The sequence below is a fragment of the Bubalus bubalis genome, chromosome 6, assembly GCF_019923935.1.
Source record: "Bubalus bubalis isolate 160015118507 breed Murrah chromosome 6, NDDB_SH_1, whole genome shotgun sequence".
Lineage (NCBI taxonomy): Eukaryota > Metazoa > Chordata > Mammalia > Artiodactyla > Bovidae > Bubalus > Bubalus bubalis.
Window position 1 is genome coordinate 104,582,730 of NC_059162.1, and position 21,853 is coordinate 104,604,582.

At 44.3% G+C, this 21,853-nt stretch overlaps 1 protein-coding gene across 7 annotated transcripts in view; it reads left to right on the plus strand.

Annotated features, from left to right (window-relative positions):
- Window positions 1-17,094: 17,094 nt before the first annotated feature.
- Window positions 17,095-21,853, plus strand: part of SCMH1 (Scm polycomb group protein homolog 1) — a 221,940-nt gene continuing 217,181 nt past the window's right edge. For 4 of the 7 annotated variants that reach the window (XM_025288969.2, XM_025288974.2, XM_025288980.2 and 1 more), the window contains exon 1: window positions 17,142-17,274. The gene's annotated coding sequence lies outside the window, so the exon portion shown is untranslated. Of the gene's footprint in view, window positions 17,275-21,853 lie in introns of all 7 variants that reach the window. The other 3 variants (XM_025288975.2, XM_025288978.2, XM_044945176.1) reach the window with 2 other exon arrangements.

Below are 21,853 nucleotides of genomic sequence, written 5' to 3' on the forward strand. Positions count from 1 at the left end.
TCTAGGACTGTCACTTTCTTGCTGGATGTCAGCTGTCTAAAGTTGCCTGCAGTTCCTTTTGTCATATGGGCCCCCCAAGATAGGCATCCCCCATTAGGGCAGCTTGCTTCTTCAAAGCCAATCGGGGAGTAAGGGAGAGACTCCAGGAAGATGGGTGCTATAATTTTGTCATGTAACTATGTAATCACTTATGAAATAACATGCCTCCATCCATCTGATCATCTTTGATATATTCTGTTGGTTAGAAGCAAGTCACAGGCCCCATAGTCAAGTGGAGAGAGCTACATAAAGCCATGAATATCAGCAGGATGATAGGCAGCCTCAAGGGTCTGTCCACCACAGGACCTGATTTGAACTTTGTGAAGGAGTTTCCTTGTGAAACTGGTTGACAGACTCATAGAATAGTAGAGCTCTGAAAAATCTTCTAGCCATTTTACTCAATATATGAGGAAACTGAAGCCCAGAGAGACTGAGTCACCAGTAAGAATACAGCAGAATCAGACTAGATTCCAAGTCCTCTGGCTCCTAATTTTCACCATACTCTACTTCTGCTTTCCTGCTTATTGTCAGAACTTTGGGGTCAAAAGACACAAGGTAAGGTGACTCTGAAGATGTAGCTCATTGAACACTAGAACGTCTTGGAATGCGTACAGAATAAATCCAGGTCCTTAGCACAGCACTCAACAAGACCCTTTGCCTACCTGGTGAGGGGTTTTTGTCTCACCTCTTGCCACTCCCACCCCGCTCCCAGAGAACCGTCTGCAGCTTCCTGTGGGGTCCCTCCCTTCCTTGGCATATTCTCCATCAGGAATGCCATTCCCTTTCTGTGTCTAGAAAATAAATAAACCAACAAATACAGCTACTTATCCCTTGAGTCCCAGCTCAAATGCCATCTTCTCTGTAAAACCTTCCATTCTTCTTTTTTTTGAAGTTTTTTTCATTGCCCCCTTGATTCTTACACGCAGAATTAATCACGTCCTCCGTTCTGCATTCTCAGAATCTTGCACAGCCTTTCATAAAGCCCTTTTTGTATGCCTTATATTAATAGTTGTTTTTTGAGTTCTGTTTCTCCTATGACACCAGGACCTTAAGGCAGGGTTGTTAGAAAGATATGAAACTAACTTGGTTTAAACAGGTCTATCCTGCCAGCTGGCCTTGTCAAGAGACTGCCTCTCCTGGTGAGCTGAGACACCTCCAAGGCTAATGAGAGTATTTATTTCAAAGCAGATGTCTCCAGAAGCTCACAGCAAGTCAAGGGAAGGCTAGCTCAGTCCCACCCAATTACGTTCTCCTCTGTAGCTCCATCCCCCCACTCCCAAACCCGCCCCCCAGCACTTTGCTCCATTCAGTAAATAGTTACTGACTGACTGACCAGAATTGGATAGTCATTCGACAACAGCAACTGATGTATACCCAAGGCTGGGCCTCTACTGAGAGTTCAGGTTACAGCGATGAGTAAGACAAGGAAAGGGCATGACAAATCTAAAGCACCTGGGCTTTGGAGTCAAAAAGGCATGATTCAAAGGCAGACTCCTAGTCGCATGATCTTGAGAAACTGATTTAACTTCTCTGACCCCTGTTTCCTCAGTTACACTGGGGATAATGGTGCCTGCTCCATAAACGCTGCTGTGTGGAATGTGAGAGCTGTATGCGACTGGCATGGTCCCCATACCTAGAAAACTGCTGTCATGCAGGCAATACTTTCCATACACTAAGCTGAGGGCCCTCTGTGACAGACACCAGGTGCTGGAGGAGGAAGCATAGGGAGGGGAGGGGACCTGTTCTACTGACCAGGAAAGGAGGAAGGGGAACAGGGTGAGCAGGGGTTGGTCCGGAGGATATGCTGGTCAGAGGGAATGGCACATACACAAGCGCCTGATCTTCATTTTTGTCTATTGCCAGATGAGGTTGCGTCAGAGCTCTGAAGTTAACACAGAGATCAAACAATCTCTTCCTTCTGTGACAGATGACTGACGTTTTTATTTCTGTGCCATACTGGTGAATGTGCCTTCTCTCTCAACCAGAAATATGAAATAATCCAATTTGCAGCTAAGTTAATGCCGAGCATTAAAATGCACTGAATTCCAAAGTTCTGATTCCAAGGAGAATGTTAAATGAGTCTCACTCTCAGTGCATGTGACTCTTTTGAACAGATTTTATGGAGTTTGATGCTGTTAAATTGAGACATGTGTATAACCTGTGAGTGATACAGCTGCTGTGGGAATCCTTAGAATCTCTTAATATTTTTATATCCATAATTTTCACGGCCTTAATAACTCAAGACTCCAAGAACCCTAGAATGTTAGTAGTAGAAGGCCCCTCAGAGGTTCAACCTCTACATCTTCCTGATGAAGAAGCTGAGGCCAAGACATAGGGAACGAGCTGCCAAGGACCATAGAGCAAAAGCCTTAATTTCTGACACTGGAGCCTAGACCTCTAAGGTTCATATCCAGTGAGCTTTCTCCTACTTTCTCTTTCTCCTTCTCCTACGGTTACCTGCTCTTACTGTTGTCAGTTGAGGTTGGGTCTTTTCAAACTGCACACTTCAGTTAATAGATGTTCATTTTAAAGACTCATTTCCAGGGCTTCCCTGGTCTCTCAGTGGTAAAGAATCCGTCTGCCAATGAAGGAGACACAGGTTTGATCCCTGCTCCGGAGGAGCCCACTGCTGAGGGGCAACTAAGCCCATGCACCACGACCACTGAGCCTGTGCTCGAGAGCCTGGGAGCTGCAACCATGGGGCCCACACGCCACAGCTACTAAGTCCACACGGTCTAGAGCTCTGCAACAGAAGCAGCCACCGCAGTGAGAAGTTCGTGCACCGCAACTGGAGAGTAGACCCCCTTTCCACAACTAGAGAAAGACTGAACCAAGACCCAGCACAGCAAAAAAAAAAACTCATTTCCTTTGGGTCCAATGTTCTGCTTTCCATACTAAAAGGTTATGTCAAAACTCAGGTTCTGGGCCATATCCTTCATACATCCGCTCTGACGGTGACAGAATCTTAGAGTAGAAAGGGATTTTAGAGCTTTATCTGGTTCAACTCCCCTTCCACCAAAGAAATAGCCTCTGGACATATCCAGGGAACATATCTATTTCTCCTGAGGAAATTTATTCCATTGTTTGACCGTAATTTTAAGGTTCATTGAGCAGAATTCTGTTTCTCTGTCTATTCTGTCCTTTAAGAGAAAGAGAAGGCACTTATTGATGTGATCATCCCAATATAAGGGGAAAAAGTCCAAATAACGTGCCCAAGTTCACCCACAGTAAGTGGAAGAGTCAAGCCAGTGTGTAACTCTCTGGAATGCGGAGATGCCCCATTTCCCTGCCTTCTCTCTTCCGCGAAGCCCTTTCAGCACGCTACTCTGGAGCTTTCCTTTTAAAATAAAAATCCCCTGCTTAAATGTCTTTGATGGCTCTTCAATACCCACTCAAGGTAAATAGTCCAAACTCTTTAGATTAATATCCAAGGCCCTTGACAATCTGGCCCTGAGAGGACTTCACAGGCTCATTTCTCTCTCTTCTTCCTGCTCATCCCAGCTTCTCCTGGAGGAAACCTTTCTGTCTTTGCACACGCTGCACTTACTGCCTGCATGCCCTTCCCCTCTTTCTCTGCCTGAAGAAATCCTAGTTTGCTTTTACTGTTCATTCCAATGTCACCTCCTTGGCGAATCCTTCCCTTGCCTCTCTACAGAATCAGTTCTGCTTCCTCTCAGCACCTTGAACACCTCTTAAAACAGCCTCTTTTGCATTGTCATGGTCCTTCGTAGTCTCAGATCCTTGAGGCAGGCGTGGCATTTTTTGCAGTCCCAGATCCTGGCATTAACACATGTTCCATAAATATTTATGGGATAGAAGTGAGGTATAACCCTTTTCCAAATGTTACCTGCATGCTAAGTCACTTCATTTGTGTCCGACCCTTTGCGACCTATGGACAGCAGCTGGTGAGGCTCCTCTGTCCGTGGGGTTCTCCAGGCAAGAATACTAGAGTGGGTTGCCATTTCCTTGTCCAGGGGATCTTTCTGACCCAGGGATCAAACCCGTGTCTCATGTTTCCAAGTGTTAATCCTTCCATTATTTGAAGACCCGTCTACAGCCTTGCCATGTGCCATTCTAGCCCTAGTTATTTCTTTCCTCAGCTAACTATTTCCAAATCCTTCAACTGTTTCTTATAAAGTCTGATTTCCAGATTCTTATCATCTTGGTTGTTTGCTTCTGAGTGATAATTTGTCAACATCACTCTTCAAAAATATGAGCCTCACTGAGAAAACCTAATAGCCCAGATGAAGTCTGACCACAGCATAACATAGTAAGGGGGTCACAACCCCTGATTAAGATGTAACATTTCTTTAACCTTTGCTATTGTACCCAGGTGGCGCTAGTGGTAAAGAATCCACCTGCCAATGCAGGAGATGCAAGAGACACAGGTCCGATCCCTCGGTTGGAAAGATCCCCTGGAGAAGGAAATAGCAACCCACTCCAGTACTCTTGCCTGGGAAATCCATGGACAGAAGAGCCTGGTGGGCTACGGTCCACGGGGTTGCAGAGTCGGACACGACTCTGAGCGACTGAGCACACGTGCCAGGAACCTCTGCCTATCTTATTTGTTTTCACTCTTGCACTAATCTGGCAAGGTAGGTGTAATTTCTCTCATCTTTTACATGAGGATACTAGCCATCTGGTAAAGTACTTTGAGAGCAAGTTAAAGTCACAAGCCCAGAGTACAAAGTGTGCTTGTAGACAACTGATACCTTTAGATCATTTTTACATCAACAGCTGTCAAGTTAATTTTTTTTCAGTTACCAGGCTTAAGGGCAAATGAGGACAAAAAGAATCAGTGCCTTTAGAAGGATGTGGAACGAAAGCGCAGAGAGAATGCAGGTTGGATTAATGACCAACTTCCTAACAATAACAGCCTTTATCTAGGAGCTCAGACAGAGCCTGGAATTTCTCAGCCACTAGCTTCCTGGAACTATTTTTATTTGGTATTTTATAAGAGGAACAAGAGCAGAAGTGTCTTAGATAAACAGTGAGGCTTGAGGCTCAGCACTCCTCTGCAAAGCTCTCGCACCATTAGAATCTGAGCATCCAGTCTGGGCCCTGTGAGTTACAGAGGAACGATAAGGAGCCTACCTCTCTGGTCTAGGGCCTGGGCCTAGAATGGCCCCTCTCTGCACCTTCATTCTGTAAAGATCTACTGAGCACCGCTATGCTCTGGGTATGGTGTGAGGTGCTGAGTGTGTACCGAAGAATACACAGAGAGATCCAACCTTCTGAGTTTATCTTCAGGTGGCAGCCAGACACAGATACAAAGGATACGTATGCAACTGAGCAAGGGAAATGCTCAGCTGGTAAAGAATCTGCCTGCAATGTGGGAGACCTGGATTCGATCCTTGAGTTGGGAAGATCGCTTGGAGAAAGGAACTGCTACCTACTCCAGTATTCTGGCCTGGAGAATTCCATGGACTGTATAGTCCATGGGGTCACAAAGAGTTGGACATGACTGAGCAACTTTCACTCACTCCAGGTACAAGCAGAACCTCAAATGCAAGAAACAGCATAAAGTTTCCATAAAGGATGGAAAAAAATTACAAGTGGCTTGGTGTTTGATTAAAGTTCAAGAGGCTAGAGAGGAAGCACTGAGTGCCTGTTGTGTTAGGCACTGTGATAAAACCCTCACATACTCTGTTTAAGATCATTAACTCACTGTGTAACCTTGGGCAAGTTACTGTACCTCTCTGGGTGTCACTCGTAAAATGAGGTGAACATGAATTCCAAGGTCCTGTCTAATTTCAGCCTCTGACCTTAGCAGAAATGCATTCTAATCTATGGTCTGTCCACCATGTTTACAGAAATATTAGGTTCATCAAGTTTCATGACCCTGCTTCCCCAAGTTACTTGCCGAACACTCAAGGGGAAGTTAATTCTATCAGACTTAAAAATGCTTGCCAAGTATATAATATGTGTAGGATATAAAATAGATATAGATTAAAATAGCTATCTGGCAGGTGGGCTGTGACAAAGGTCAGTGGAAAGGGTCAGATGATAAGTTGTGGGGAGCTCAGAATTGGGAGAGGTCACAGTCATCATGGAGGGTCAAAGCAAGGCTTTTTGGAAGAGATGGCTTTGTTATGGACATAGGATACCCAGAACATCAGAGAAAAGGCTGAGCAGAGACATTCCAGGCAAAGAAATGCAAGAGCCTGACAAAAGCAACCAAAACCTGTACTTTTGCTCTCCCCATCTGCCCCTACCACCCCTCAGGCCCCCTCCACCCCTCTATCCTCTGCTCACCCTACCAAACACACTCTCGAGATTCTTAGCTGACAGCTGAGACTCTCCATAGCTAAGCCTCATTCTCTCTGTCCAGCTTTTTGACTGTGTCTCCCTAATAAGAATCCTTGGCTCTAGCCATATGAAACTACTTGCCATTTCTTCAGTGTGTTCTGTCCCTAGCTCGTTATACCTTCTCCATACAATGCCCCATTCCTCTCATACTCTCTCCACCACCTCCAACTTCCCCTACCCATCATTCAAGTCCTCCTTCTCTATGAAACAATCTCTTCCAAACACTGCATCATTTTGATTGCATTTCCCTCTTGGTACTTTAACTTCCTGCCTTGTATTATAATTCTCTTTCTTGTGGGACTGTAAACTCCTTAAGGGGAAGCAGTGTGCCCTGTTGGGGTCTCTCCCAAGAGTCTTGCACAGGGAGTATACCTCGCCAGACAGCCAATAAACCCATGGGTTGTGAGCAACAGAATTGGAGGGAAGGTCTAAACGAACCTGCCTTTGACCATCATTTAAGGAGAACTGGGGCTCTTATGTCTTCCTTTGGTTCTCCAGCATTATTCCCCTACACTCAAGGCATGTGTTTCAGTGGTAATGAGCCCACCTCTAATCCAGCAACGGACTTGTTATCCCATCCTCCCGTTTCCAGAAAATTCAAGGGCTCCTGGTGAATCAGTCAGAAAATGTCCAACCATCCTTCTGATCCCAAACTTAGTGTGTTGCTGTTGCTTAGTCTCTAAGTTGTGTCTGACTCTTTTGCATCCCCATGGGCTGTGTGGCCTGCCAGGCTCCTCTGTGCATGTGATTTCCCAGACAAGAATGCTGGAGTGGGTTGCCATCTCCTTCTCTAGGGGATCTTCCTGACCCAGGTATCAAACCCACATCGCCTGCACTGCAGGCAGATTCTTTACCACTGAGCCACCTGGGAAGCCTTTTAATGATCTTGCTGCTGCTGCTGCTAAGTGGCTTCAGTAGTGTCCGACTCTGTGCGACCCAATAGACGGCAGCCCACCAGGCTCCTCCATCCCTGGGATTCTCCAGGCAAGAACACTGCAATGGGTTGCCATTTCCTTCTCCAATGCATGAAAGTGAAAGTGAAAGTGAAGTCGCTCAGTCGTGCCCGACGCCTAGAGACCCCATGGACAGAAGCCTACCAGGCTCCTCCGTCCATGGGATTTTCCAGGCAAGAGTACTGGAGGCATGAAGCAGAAAAGGAGTCACAGAAGGCCAACAACCAGAAGAAGATGTGAAAGAGAAAAAAATCCAAATCCAGGAGTAGGTTAAGAGCTTGCAGGTTTTTTCAGAGCCTCCTGCCAAAACCACCATCCCTACTTTCTTTGCGCACCAGAAGCCATTTCTCCTTTTCATTTACCAACTCTCCCTTCTCCAGGGGATCTTCCTGACCCAGGGATCGAACCCAGGTCTCCTGCATTGCAGGGTCATTGTCCACCCAGCAACTTGATAAAACACCGTTCCCTAATTGGCAGTCCAGGAATAATCTTTGCTCCTTTATGCTGTCCTTAATAGAGTGCTCTTCAGCTTTATTCCTTAATGAGATATATAAAACAGCAGACTTGGGATTGTGTAGCACCCCTTCTTTAAAAAAAATATCACATCCTTACAGATCTGCCTGTCTTCTTCCCTCGCCACTGTCTCTGTATCTCTTGGCTTCTCCCCACCTATGACTCTTTCCCAGGGGTCTGGTCATAGCCCAAATCTACTCTACACCTGCCTCCGTTTTTAAACCCTTTACACTTTCCTTTAAACATTTTAAACATTAAACAATTAATGAAATCTATGATGTGCTGTGCTCTGGGATACAAAGTGGAATAAAAGTGAAGTGCTACCTTCAAACTATAGTCTAACTTAAGATACTTTAAGGCGACACATTTCATACAGAGATGATATCAAGTGACAGCACAGGGAGGGAGCTATTAATTCTTCCTGAGACGTGTCAGAGGAGTTTTGATCTGGATCTAAAAAAGAAGCAAGGATTCAAATGATAATATGCACACTTTTAATTTTTCAGCAAACATGTAGGAATATCCTCTTCATGCAACTGCCTCGTTTGAAGCATTAGAGCTACAGGTATAGACAAGTTTCCTGATTTCAAGACATTTTCAGCCTAGAAAAGCAATTTTAAAATGTGCCCTAATAATAGTGATAACAATGCATACTGTGCTATTAATAAGTTACAAACTGCCAGGAGAATTCATAGAGAAGTGTTTAAGAGAACACTTCTCACTAGGTATAGGAAGCAGAATTTTAAGATGACCCCTGAGATTCCTGGGAAAAAGTGGAAGCAGTGACAGATTTTATTTTCTTGGGCTCCAAAATCACTACAGATGGTGACTACAGCCATAAAATTAAAAGACTCTTGCTCCTTGGAAGGAATGCTATGACAAACCTAGATAGTGTATTAAAAAGCAGAGACATCACTTAGCTGACAAAGGTCCATATAATCAAAGCTATGGTTTTTCCAACAGTCGTGTATGGATGTGAGAGTTGGACCATAAAGGAGGTTGGGTGCCAAAGAATTGATGCTTTAGAATTGTGGTGCTGGACAAAACTCTTGAGAGTCTCTTGGATTGCAAGGAAATCAAACCAGTCAATCCTAAAGGAAATCAACACTGAACATTCATTAGAAGGACTGATGCTGAAGCTGAAGCTCCAATACTTTGGCCACCTGATGCAAAAAGCCGATTCATCAGAAAGATCCTGATGCTGTGAAAGATTAAGGGAAAGGGAGAAGGGAATGGCAGAGGATGAGATGGTTAGATAGCATCACCAACTCAATGGACATGAATTTGAGCCAACTCCACACCATCTGAGCAGGAGACTTCAGTTTTATATTTTACCATAACACCCTCAATTCAGTTTAGTTGCTCAGTCATGTCTGACTCTTTGTGACCCCATGAATCACAGCAGGCCAGGCCTCCCTGTCCATCACCATCTCCCGGAGTTCACTCAAACTCATGTCTATCGAGTGGGTGATGCCATCCAGCCATCTCATCCTCTGTCGTCCCCTTTTCCTCCTGCCCCCAATCCCTCCCAGCATCAGAGTCTTTTCCAATGAGTCAACTCTTCGCATGAGGGGGCCAAAGTACTAGAGTTTCAGCTTCAGCATCAGTCCTTCCAAAGAACACCCAGGGCTGATCTCCTTCAGAATGGACTGGTTGGATCTCCTTGCAGTCCAAGCGACTCTCAAGAGTCTTCTCCAACACCACAGTTCAAAAGCATCAATTCTTTGGTGCTCAGCTTTCTTCACAGTCCAACTCTCACATCCATACATGACCACAGGAAATACCATAGCCTTGACTAGACAGACTTTGTTAGCAAAGTAATGTCTCTGCTTTTGAATATGCTATCTAGGTTGGTCATAACTTTTCTTCCAAGGAGTAAGCGTCTTTTAATTTCATGGCTGCAATCACCATTTGCAGTGATTTTGGAGCCCCCCAAAATAAAGTCTGACACTATTTCCACTGTTTCCCTATTTCCCATTAAGTGATGGGAGCAGATGCCATGATCTTCGTTTTCTGAATGTTGAGCTTTAAGCCAACTTTTTCACTCTCCTCTTTCACTTTCATCAAGAGGCTTTTTAGTTCCTCTTCACTTTCTGCCATAAGGGTGGTGTCATCTGCATTTCTGAGGTTATTGATATTTCTCCCGGCAATCTTGATTCCAGCTTGTGTTTCTTCCAGCCCAGCGTTTCTCATGATGTATTCTGCATATAAGTTAAATAAGCAGGGTGACAATATACAGCCTTGATGTACTCCTTTTCCTATTTGGAACCAGTCTGTTGTTCCATGTCCAGTTCTAACTGTTGCTTCCTGACCTGCATATAGGTTTCTCAAGAGGCAGGTCAGGTGGTCTGGTATTCCCATCTCTTTCAGAATTTTCCACAGTTTATTGTGATCCACACAGTCAAACACCTTAGCTATAGGTAAAAGCCAAATATATTTTCAACCAGCGAAAATAGAGTCCCTAACCTCATTCATTCATTTCTTATGAAACATTTTTGTCAGTATTACATGTTATGTTTTAATTTTTAACACAAGGGATGCTGTATACCCTCCACCTTGCTTGCAAACAGTTAAAATTCCCTGTGTACTCTGCTCCAAAGGCATGTCCACCCTAACTCCTAGAGATAACCTTTCCCCTGTATTTATTATTTATTGTTTCCATGCATGTCTTTATACTTGTACTGCATGTGGGTCCCTAAACAAAATTGGTACTGTTTTGCGTATTTTTAAGGTTTATATAAGTGGCATACTGCTTGTACTTTTTTGTTCAGTGCTGTTTCAAAGACCTTTTCATTTTATTACATGTAGCTCTAGGTCAGGGGTTGGCAAGTTTTTCTATAAATGGCCAAAGAGTAAATATTGTAGGCTTTACATGTCATAAAACCCACTGTGATACAAAAGTAGCCATAGAAATCCTGTCTGGATTCTAATAAACCTTTATTTGCATAGAAGTTTCACATGTCATGACATATTCTTTTTTCAACCACTTAAAAAGTGTAAAATAATTTAATTTCCATGTACATGGGATTTTGTTGAAAGTATCTTTAATATTAATTTCTCATTTTGACACTAATTTCTTATGTAAATGCTTTTTTCTCTGCAATCACCCTCTGTTTTTCTCATTCTAACTTTATGGAGGCTTTCAATGGCTAAGTCGAAGATCTCTCTTGGTAAATGTCACATTGCACTTGAACATATGTGGATTACTTTTAAATACCTTTTGATATTGATTTCTAACATAATTCCACAGTGATGAGAATTTGTGGTATGACTGCAATACCTTTAGACCATGAAATTTCACATCTTGTTTTATGTTCATGGATATCTTCCAATGTCTCCTAGTTTACAGTCTATTGGAACTTGAATTTGTATCCTACTGTTGTATAAAAATTGTATAAATATTATGTTTAATCAGTTCACAATCCTTATACTTCTCTACATATTCATTCCAATAATTCTTGAGAGTTTGTTATTGAAATTCCAACTGTAAGTCTTAATTTATCTACTTAAAATAATTATACGGTGAAACTATATGTAACCTTGTTCTATATTTTCCAAGTATCCTATAAATGTGTTATCATACTTCCATAATTAAAAAAAATAAAATTTGGAAAAAAAGATCTTAGCTCTTGGACCATACACAAATAGGAATTGGGTCAGATTTAACCCAAGGACCACTGTTTGTCAATCCTGCTCTGGATCATTTATTTTTATCGCTATAGAATATTTTGTTGACTTTATATTCATTTAAAAAAATTAAATAAATATTTACCAGTTCAAGAAATTCAGAAGATACTGTTATAGATCATTTTTTTAATCTACTCTCAAAAAACTTAGTGTATAAATATGGACAAGATAGGTGGCTCAGATGGTAAAGAATCTGCCTGCAGTGCAGGAGACCCCAGGTTCGATCCCTAGGTCAGGAAGATCCCCTGGAGAAGGAAATGGCTACCCACTTCAGTATTCTTGCCTGGAGAATCCCATGGACAGAGGAGCCTGGTGGGCTACAGCACATGGGGTTGCAAAGAGGGGACATGACTGAGCAACTAACACTTTCATTTTCAAGTAGACAAGATAAGTCATGTTAACCAATAAGGAGGCAGAAAGTGACCAAGGCCCTAAGAGAGGTTTGCATGCCCTGACCTGAGAGCTACCAGGAGCCAGGCTGCCTGGATTCCCATTCTGGCTTCACCATTTACTAGCTCTGTAACCTTGGACAAGTCACTTTAGCTTCCTGTTCCTCAGTTTTCTCATCTGTAAAATGCAGATCCTAGTAACTCTCACTGCATAGATTTGCTGTGAAAATTAAATTGTCATAAAAGTTAAATAAGATGGTACACATAAAGCACCCAGAAGAGTTCCTGGTTCTTACTTAGCATTACATAAATGTTGGCTTTTATTATACAAGCTGGAGGGGAAGCTTCCCTGGTGGCTCAGACAGTAAAGAATCCGCCTGCAACGTGGAAGACCTGGATTCAATATCTGGGTTGGGAAGATCCCCTGGAGGAGGACATGGCAACCCACTCCAGTATTCCTGCCTGGAGAATCCCCATGGACAGAGGAGCCTAGTGGGGGTTACAGTCTATGGGGTTGCAGAGTCGGACACGACTGAGCGACTAAGCATGGCACGCACAAGCTAGAGGATCAGGTAAGGCTTTTGAAGGCAGCATGGAATCAAAGTTTTAAAAGATTGGTAAGGTTTGGACACACAGAGATGGAGACCAAGGTATTCTAGAAGACAGAACAATATATGGAAAAACCAAGAGAAGCAAAGAACATATGTCGAAAAGGACAGCAAAGGAAAAATGTAGAAAATTTACATGTGAATCAAGGAGTAAATAAAGGAGGAAAGAAATAAATTTAGAAACAAAGAGTTGTGGCCAGATCATAATGACCCTTGTTGTGCTCAGTTGTGTCCAACTCTTTGCGACCCCATGGACTGTATCCTGCCAGGCTCCTCTGTCCATTGAATTTCTCAGGCAAGAATTCTGGAGTGGGTTGCCATTCCTCCTCCAGGGGACCTTCGCCACCCAGGGATAGAACCTGCCTTTCTTGTGTCTCCTGCATTGGCAGGGGGATTCTTTATCACTGAGCCACCTGGGAAGCCCAATGAACCTTGAAGACAGGGCTAAAAAGTGTGGAATTTGTCCTGCAGGCATGATGTTTCCAGGATCTGGCAGTTGCGGAAGGCAAGTAGAGAGAAGAGAGTCAAGAATTAGGTTACATCTCTGATAGTCCAGGGAACAGCACCTTGACTAGGGATAAAGCAGTGTGCTTTGAAAACTGACAGGATGTGGAGGACAGGGAGGAATTTTAAGAGGTACTACCAGAAAATCCCTGGTGGTCCAGTGGTTAAGACTCAGCACTTCCACGGCTGTGGCCCAGGTACAATCCCCGACTGGGAACTAAGATCCTGCAAGCTGCACAGCATGGCTGGAAAAGGGAAAAAAAAAAAAAAAAGATTTAAAAAGAAGCACTACTATGGTTTTAAGATTGGGTGACTGGGAGTATGGTGGTGGCATTGTCTGAAATGGGGAGCACAGACAGAAAGAGAAGGTTTAGGATGGAGAGTTATGATTCTGGTCTTTAACCTATAGAGTTTGAGGCCTCCTATGGAATTATCTAATAGAACTGGAGCTAAGAATAAATTGATCTATGAACAGAACTGATAATACACAACTAAATGCTTTGGGTTAATCCTTTTAGCAACTCAACATGATAGGTACTGTATGTGACTGTCCCCATTTTATAGAGGAAGAAAGTGAAACCAAGTAAGTTAAGGCTAAGGCCACAGCTCATCATCAACTACCCCACTTTATTGCCTGTGCAGTTGACCTTTCTAGTACCTCATCTCAGAAGAGTCTCTCAGACCCTTGCTTAGAGGCTATTTGATGCAACTCCAGTAAGCTTAGACTATGCACCTTCTTGGCTTCAGCAAATTAAATTGTCACCCTGTTTATTTAACTTATATGCAGAGTACATCATGAGAAACGCTGGACTGGAAGAAACACAAGCTGGAATCAAGATTGCCGGGAGAAATATCAATAACCTCAGATATGCAGATGACACCACCCTTATGGCAGAAAGTGAAGAGGAACTCAAAAGCCTCTTGATGAAAGTGAAAGTGGAGAGTGAAAAAGTTGGCTTAAAGCTCAACATTCAGAAAACGAAGATCATGGCATCCGGTCCCATTACTTCATGGGAAATAGATGCGGAAACAGTGGAAACAGTGGCAGACTTTATTTTTCTGGGCTCCAAAATCACTACAGATGGTGACTGCAGCCATGAAATTAAAAGACGCTTACTCCTTGGAAGGAAAGTTATGACCAACCTAGATAGCATATTCAAAAGCAGAGACATTACTTTGCCAACAAAGGTCCGTCTAGTCAAGGCTATGGTATTTCCTGTGGTGATGTATGGATGTGAGAGTTGGACTGTGAAGAAGGCTGAGCACCGAAGAATTGATGCTTTTGAACTGTGGTGTTGGAGAAGACTCTTGAGAGTCCCTTGGACTGCAAGGAGATCCAACCAGTCCATTCTGAAGGAGATCAGCCCTGGGATTTCTTTGGAAGGAATGATGCTAAAGCTGAAACTCCAGTACTTTGGCCACCTCATGCAAAGAGTTGACTCATTGGAAAAGACTCTGATGCTGGGAGGGATTGGGGGCAAGAGGAGAAGGGGACGACAGAGGATGAGATGGCTGGATGGCATCACTGACTCGATGGACATGAGTCTGAGTGAACTCCGGGAGTTGGTGATGGACAGGGAGGCCTGGTGTGCTGCGATTCATGGGGTCGCAAAGAGTCAGACACGACTGAGCGACTGATCTGATCTGATCTGATCTGATAAAAGGGATAGGCATAACGACAGCAGGAGAAGTGGCAACTGAAAACTAGAAACTTTAAGAAACCCCCATGAGAATCCCCAAAGCACAGCATTCTGGGGCCATTCATTAAGGTGAAATAGAGTCCTTAACTCGATAGTCCAAGAGGATTCCTTAATAATAAAACCTGATTGCTACCAGTGCATGTTTATAATAAATCAAGAAAATACTAAGTTTACTTCTGTTTCTTAAATAAGGATGGCTAGGAAGTTTATAATATACCTTTAGAAGATTCTCAACGGATATGGACTCTTTTTTTTTTAATGTTAAGGAACAGAGTCTCAAAACTTTGGAGAACTTCACTTCAAAAATAGCTTTCCTGACAGCAGAGGTTTTGATACAATTGTTTTTCCCCTCACCTGTGAGCCCTCAAAGTATGTGAAGGATACCCTGGGCTGTGTAGCTCTGCGGAACCCTCTGCCAGGATTCTCAGGCTCACTCACACGACCATCGGTAACCTCCTCTTTTCCTCTCATCTGCCTCCCCCACTTCACTGCTTAGAAAGTGGGCAATGAGAAGCAGAAACAGTGTGGTGGGGTCAGAAAGGGCTCTAACGTCCATAGCAAATGTGAGCAGAAGCCTCCCTACACAGCATTCAGTGGAAATGAAGGAATAAAACACTCACTCTGGTGCTTGTCAGGTGGTGAGGGATACCAAATGAAGAATAAAAAGACCAGTCTCATCTGGGCCCTAGCTCTGTTGCTTATCAGCCCTGCACTTCTCCGTTTCTGCCCTTCTGTCTAGCACGCCTATGCCTCGTGAACTCACCCCTCCAGGCTGGGCTGGGATCTTGAAAGCTTTCTGAAATGAAAATCTGATTTAGTCACTCTCCTACTTACAACTTCAATAGCCTCTCAGTGGCTATTGCAGGTATTCATAAGCCTTTTGGGCTCAGGACCCCTTTCCACTCTAAAAATTATGGAGGAACTTGAAGAGATTTTTCATGTGCTGTTTGTTACTTCTAACAACACTTACCATGTTAGGAATTAACACAGAAATTTCTAAAATTTTGTTAATTCACTTAAAATTACAATAAACCCATTACATGGTAACATAAGCACATTTTAATTAAAAATTTCTGTAATTTCTAAAACAAAATATTGATGAGAAAAGTGGTGTCTTACATTTGTAGAAGATTTTTTAACACCTGGCTTAAAGAAGACAGCTGGATTCTCAAATCTGTTTCCACATTTAATGTGTTGAAATATCATCTGTCCTGTAGTCTGTGGAAAACTTCACTGTACACTCATGAGAGAATCACAGTGAAAAAAGCAAATCACATTTAGCACTATTATGAAAATAATTTTGAGCTCACTGACCTCTGAAAGATCTCAGGGACACCAAGGAGTACCAGAACTACACACTATGAAAACCATTGGCCTATAAAATAAATTACATACAAAGACATTAATTGTCATTCTAGATACACAAAGACCTCCTTCAGCACCATATCCACAGTCTCCCATATTCCCACTCCACCAGTCACACCAACCAGCCATCCCCTATCATGTGTCTTTATGCCCTTACACACATCCATCCCCCTGCCTGAAATAAGCTTCTTCCTTGCAGGCTCTTTCAAGAACGAACTTGAAAGGGTTTGACTCTCAAAGTGCCTCCTCTGACCTATCCTGACAGCTGATGTCTCCCTGCTGGCAGAGCACAGGCTTTGAAGTCAGGTTGGAGGTGAATCTCCACTCAGTCGTTTACTGGCTGGGTGACCTCGGACAAGTAGCTTCACCTCCCAGAGCTTCAGTTTCCTCTCTGTTAAAACAGGGATGGTCCAAGTGGACAGATATTTAACCAGAGGAGTGCAGCAAAAACTGTTTATTGACAGAACGAGCCTGAAAACAGGTACATGGATAGGGCTCAATGCATTAAGTACTTGTTGAATGGATCAACCAGTTAAAGGACGGTGGCATCTTCTATTTACTGAGCATTTGCTTACTGGGTGCCCAGCACTGTTTCTTGTGGGCTTCACAAGCATTAACTTTTTTTATCTTCACACCAACCGTCTGGATTGAACAATATTCCTTTAGAGGTGAAGGTCCTGCGGTAGAGATTCGAGCTAACTCGCTTAATGTCACCCACCACCGGGTCCCCGAGCCCTCTCCACGCCTCAGTTTACCCTCCCTTGAGAGGGGGTGCGCAGGGCCAGTGGGGGTGTGGATCTGGGCCTCGGGGTATAAGGCGGGAGGAGGCCGACAGCGGGCGCTGGCTAGGCCGGGCCGCTTGGGGGCGCCCTACCCGTACTCACCACCCCTTCGACACACACCCCCCTACCTCCTCCGGCCCCCGGCTCCGCGCGGGCCCAACCGCCCAGGCGCGCGCCACCCCACGGCGGGAGGCCCGGGGGGCGGGGCCAGGGAGCCCCCGCCCCGCCCCCGCCTCAGCCGCCGCCGCCGCCGCCGCCTCGGTCGAGCCCCCCGCCGCCCGCCAGCCCGCCGGCCGACCGGCCGCCGCCGCTCTCCGGAGCCGCCCCCGCCCGCCCCCTCCGCGCGTCCTCTCTCGCTCGCTGCGCAGCGGAAACATGGCGGCGGGCAGGGAGTGAGCCGCCCCGCGCCGTCGCTGCGCCCGCAGGTAAGCGCCTCGGTGGCCGCCTCCGCTCGCCAGGAAAGCCCGCTCCCTGAGGGGCCTGGGCCGCCAGGGGCCGCCCCGGGCGAGAAGGAGGTGCCGGGACCGGCCGGGCCGCTGCCCCCGCCCCTCGGGCCCTACTGTCCGTCTGTGTGTCCTGGCCGGTCAGCCTGTCAGGGGTCCGAGCGCTGCTGTCGCCCGCCTACTCAGCGGTCCGGGAACACCCGCGGCGTTCTGCATCCGCGGCCGGTCCGGCGGGGCCCAGTATCCGGCCCGCGGCCCTCTCTCAGTAGGGGCACCCCGGGGCTCCGCGAGGGAAAAACTCAAGGACACGGGGACTCTGGAGGGTCAGCATCGCGTGCGGTCCGAGCGGGGGTCGTTCTGTCCAAGCTAGCGGGGCTGGGTCGGCCGGAGAGTGTTGGCTTTGGGCCGAGGGCCAGGAGTCGGAGGAGCTGTCAGTCTGCTCCGACAGGAGAGCTGAGAGATGCCTGTGGATCCTCGCCGGCTGGATCCGCTTCGGGGCGGGCGAGGACCGAGGTCGGCGGGCTTCCTGGCCCAGCCGAGGGTCGGAGGTGCGAAGGGCGGGGAGCTGTCAGCCGCGTCCTCCGGGCTGGCTCCGGCTGCGGGAGCTGCGCCGGGACAACTCACGTGTGCCGCCGGAAACGGGCGGGGAGAGCTTGTTTCCAACCTCCGACGGGGGCGGGGGACTCTGGGCACTGAGGTGAGCCGGGGGCCGGGAGGGCTTGGACACGTGGGCACGGCTGTGGGCCAGCCCCAGAGGAATGAAAAGGGGTTTCCAGGAGATAGGTGAACCCCAGAACGTCTCCAGATTGGAAAGGAATTTAAAAGTCATCTAGGATCCGTTTCTCTCACCCCATACCAAAGTAGCTTCGAAAATCCCAAATTCTACCCTAATAATTTGACCAGTCTATTTGAAGATCTTCTCCAGTGACGGGAAACTAATCTCTTCCCTAGGAAACCTATTCGTTCCTGGAAAGCTTTGGTGTTTCGAAATTTTTGTTTGTTTGTTTTGGTTGAAAGAAATAGATGCCTCCAATTCTTCCTACTTCTGTTCCCTTATGGACACCCATTAAGATAGTTGAAGATCATGTCCCCGGACCGGAGCCTTGTCTTTACTAACTGATTCCACTTGCCTTCAGTTGTTTGTCATAGTCTGGGGTTCTCTCATTCCTTCTCTGAATGAACTCTAGTTTGCCCTTTAATGGAGAGCTTCTTAGTGTAAGCCAGGAGACAAAACCTATTAAATTTCTGCAAGAAACTCTTTTGGCTCCAAGGAGAGACCTGCTTAAATATAAGGTACTCTATTCTTTTATTCATTTCGGTACTGTGTTTTAAACTTAAAAAAAAAAAAAGACATCTAGTACTGTTTATTTAAACCAACTAAAAGTTCTTATTTTGTGGAAAATTTTGGCTTTTCCCTCGTTTTTAAAAATGTCTATAAACACTTTATCAAATGAGCCTGTGTATATTGAAGTGTTGCAGTGCACCATGCAAATAGAAGAGCTTATTATTTTTTATACTGGAAAAGCATTTGAGATCTCATTTGATGCCAGACTGCAATTTAATATTTAGTTGGAGAGGGAAATGCTTTATTATATTGAACTCTTTGCTCTCTTTATAACTACCAACACGAGACCCAAAATTACTATGAAAAAGGACATTTTTTTGTTGTTGTTGCTCACATACCAATCAGCATTTTTTTTTTTTTTTTTTTTTTTACTTTTTCATCACTTAGCCTTGGTTTTTGGGATTATGTTTTTAAACAGGATCTTTACCAACATCCTGAACCCCTGCCTAAGAAAGCCTGCAGGTTAGTAATTTTTTAAACTTAGGAGAGATGTGATGGCCTTATAGATAAAATGTCAAGCTCTTGTATCTGGGACCCTATTTATATTTTAAACAAATTAACATAAACAAGCACATACCAGCAGTCAGAATTGGTTCTTTATCTTTCTTCTTATGTCTTCATTTTTTCAATTGGTCGATGGTTTTGAAGTTTGCAGCACAGGTCAAGTTTTGATTTCTGGTATGTTTGTGCAAATACTGTTTCCCTTTTATGTAAGTTGGATAAGACTTTGTATAGCACCGTTCTGTACAGAACTGTACAGACTCAGGAAAAGCTCTGATTCCTTCCCTTCAAAGGACTTGGAGTTAATAGTGGGAAATACTAAAAAACTATGAGAAAGAACTGGTGTGACTATCCTACTGAAAATGTAAAGGCAACATCTTCTAAACTTTATACTTAATGTATCTACTGTATGTCAGGCACTATGCTATGTACTATGTTAACTGGGTAGACAGAGATAAGTAAGATACATTTCCAATCCTTGTGGAAATGGTAAATTAGATGCTAAAATAGGTCATCTCAGAATAAAAAGTGAGAGCTTTGCTGCTTGATACTTGCACCAAGGGGAGGGCACTCAGACTAGCTCAGGACTTGAGGGAAGTCTTGAGGAAGAGATGACACCTGGCCCAAGTCCTAAATGGTAAGTAGAAGTAAGTCAGACAAAGATGAGTAAAAAAATGTGCTTCAAATAGGAAGAATAGTTTGAGGAAAGACATCAGTGTGAGAAAAGGAATAGCTTGCCTGCTGCTGCTGCCAAGTTGCTTCAGTCGTGTCCGACTCTGTGCTACCTCATAGACGGCAGCCCACCAGGCTCCGCCGTCCCTGGGATTCTCCAGGCAAGAACACTGGAGTGGGATGCCACTGCCTTCTCTGATAGCTTGCCTAGGGAACCACAAGTAGTTTGGTACTGCTAAGAAATAACGATGGCGATACAAGTGGTAAGTTGTGAGACTGGAAATACAATCAGAGTCCATGTCATGGTGAACCTTGTATGCATAAGTATCTTGAAATGAATTCAATGGGTGATTTTTTTAAATCACTGGAAGGTTTTTATAGATATGCTTGAATAATTTTAAAATGTGATTATGGGGATGAGGAGAGGGATGAAGTTGAGAGAATCTGTGAGGCTTTATGATTGGTTGGGTGTGTAGACCAGAGGGCGAGTAGCCCACTGTGATGTTCAGGTTTTTGATTTGGGTGACTGCGGAGATGACGGTGACATTAACTGAGACAGGAAACATTGGATAATGATTTCAGTTTGGGACTTAGAGGTTTTGTGATTTTTTGAGTGAGATCAGTGAGCAAATGTGGTGGAAGTAAAATAGGAAAAAAAACCAGAGGTGTGGTCAGAAAGTGGAATTCTAGAGTTAAATTGTCTGATGTGAAGCTCTTCTCACTGACAGCTAGGTCTGTGTGTGGATTGCTGAAGTACAGCAAAGGTGAAGGCTGGCGAAGCTGAGTGTGACAGGGAACTGGGAGGCTGTTGTATGGAACGAGTCTTCTGCATCAGTAGTGAAGTGATTCAGGATGCGGATAAGAGAGATTGTGACCCAGGTGCAGTGAATATAAGGGATTAATCGGGAGGGTGGTAGAAGACAGATGAGGAGGAGGGATAAGGATTGATATAACCAGATGGTGGAAACCTCAGAGGAGAAGGAATTTATAAATGCAGGAATGGGACAGTAATGGTTTTTTACTTTTCCTTCCTGGAAGCAGGATTCGGATCTATTCATCTTTATTCTGATCTCATATTAGTCGTGTTGGGTCTGAAAAGTCTGTTCTTAGTCTTGAAAAGCAGGAGAGCAGATACCCTATATCAAATCTTTTCTGCTAATACTTAATGACAAAAAGTCCATTGATATTTTTTCTGTGGATAGATAGGAAGCAATCAGTAGTGAGGATATACCCATGGTTTCTGGAAAGAGTATAGTTAAGAACCTAGGCTTTGGTTTAGAAAGACCAAGATTCACATCTGAGCTGTGTTGCTTACTGGCCTTAAGACTGTAAGCAAATTGTTTAACCTCTGTGACTTTCAGTATCGTTCTATGTAAAAAATAGATTTCTGCTTTGTGGGGTGTCACAAAGATTACCTGAAATAATGTGTGTGTGTGTGTCACACACTATAAAAGCAATTGGCACTTCAGAGATGCAAAGTAAATGGTAGTTCTCTTCCAACTACCTTTAAGGGACGTAAGCTCCGCTGGCAGAAATGATATTTTTTCATGCTTGACTAAATTAAAAGGCAGTAAATACTCTGAGGGAGGTAAAGCAAAGCGATATAGAAGTTCAGAAGGTAGAGCCATCATTTCTCAACAGTTGGGGACAAGGTTAGGCTTTACACTCAAGGTGACTTTTATTTAGGCCTTGGAGAACACATTGAAATAGATTAAATAATTTAGGTGGAACTATAAAATGGGGAAATTATATCATATGTTTTTAAAACTTAATAGTTGCCAGAGGTTAAGTATTATATTTGTGTCAGTCAGTAGTGAGAGATGTGGCTAGAGAGGTGGGCTGGGGCCATAGTATTAAAGACCTGAAACTCTGAAGCTTGGACTTGATCCTAAATATACTAGGGAGCCACAGATTGTAGATCCTTCCTCTCTACCTCAGTCTCCTAACTGTAAAATCTGTAGGTGTTAATTTAGAAACTTTGAATTTGTGTTTGAAATAAACCAAGTAAGAAATTCACATTTGAAAATAAGTTTAAAAAGATAG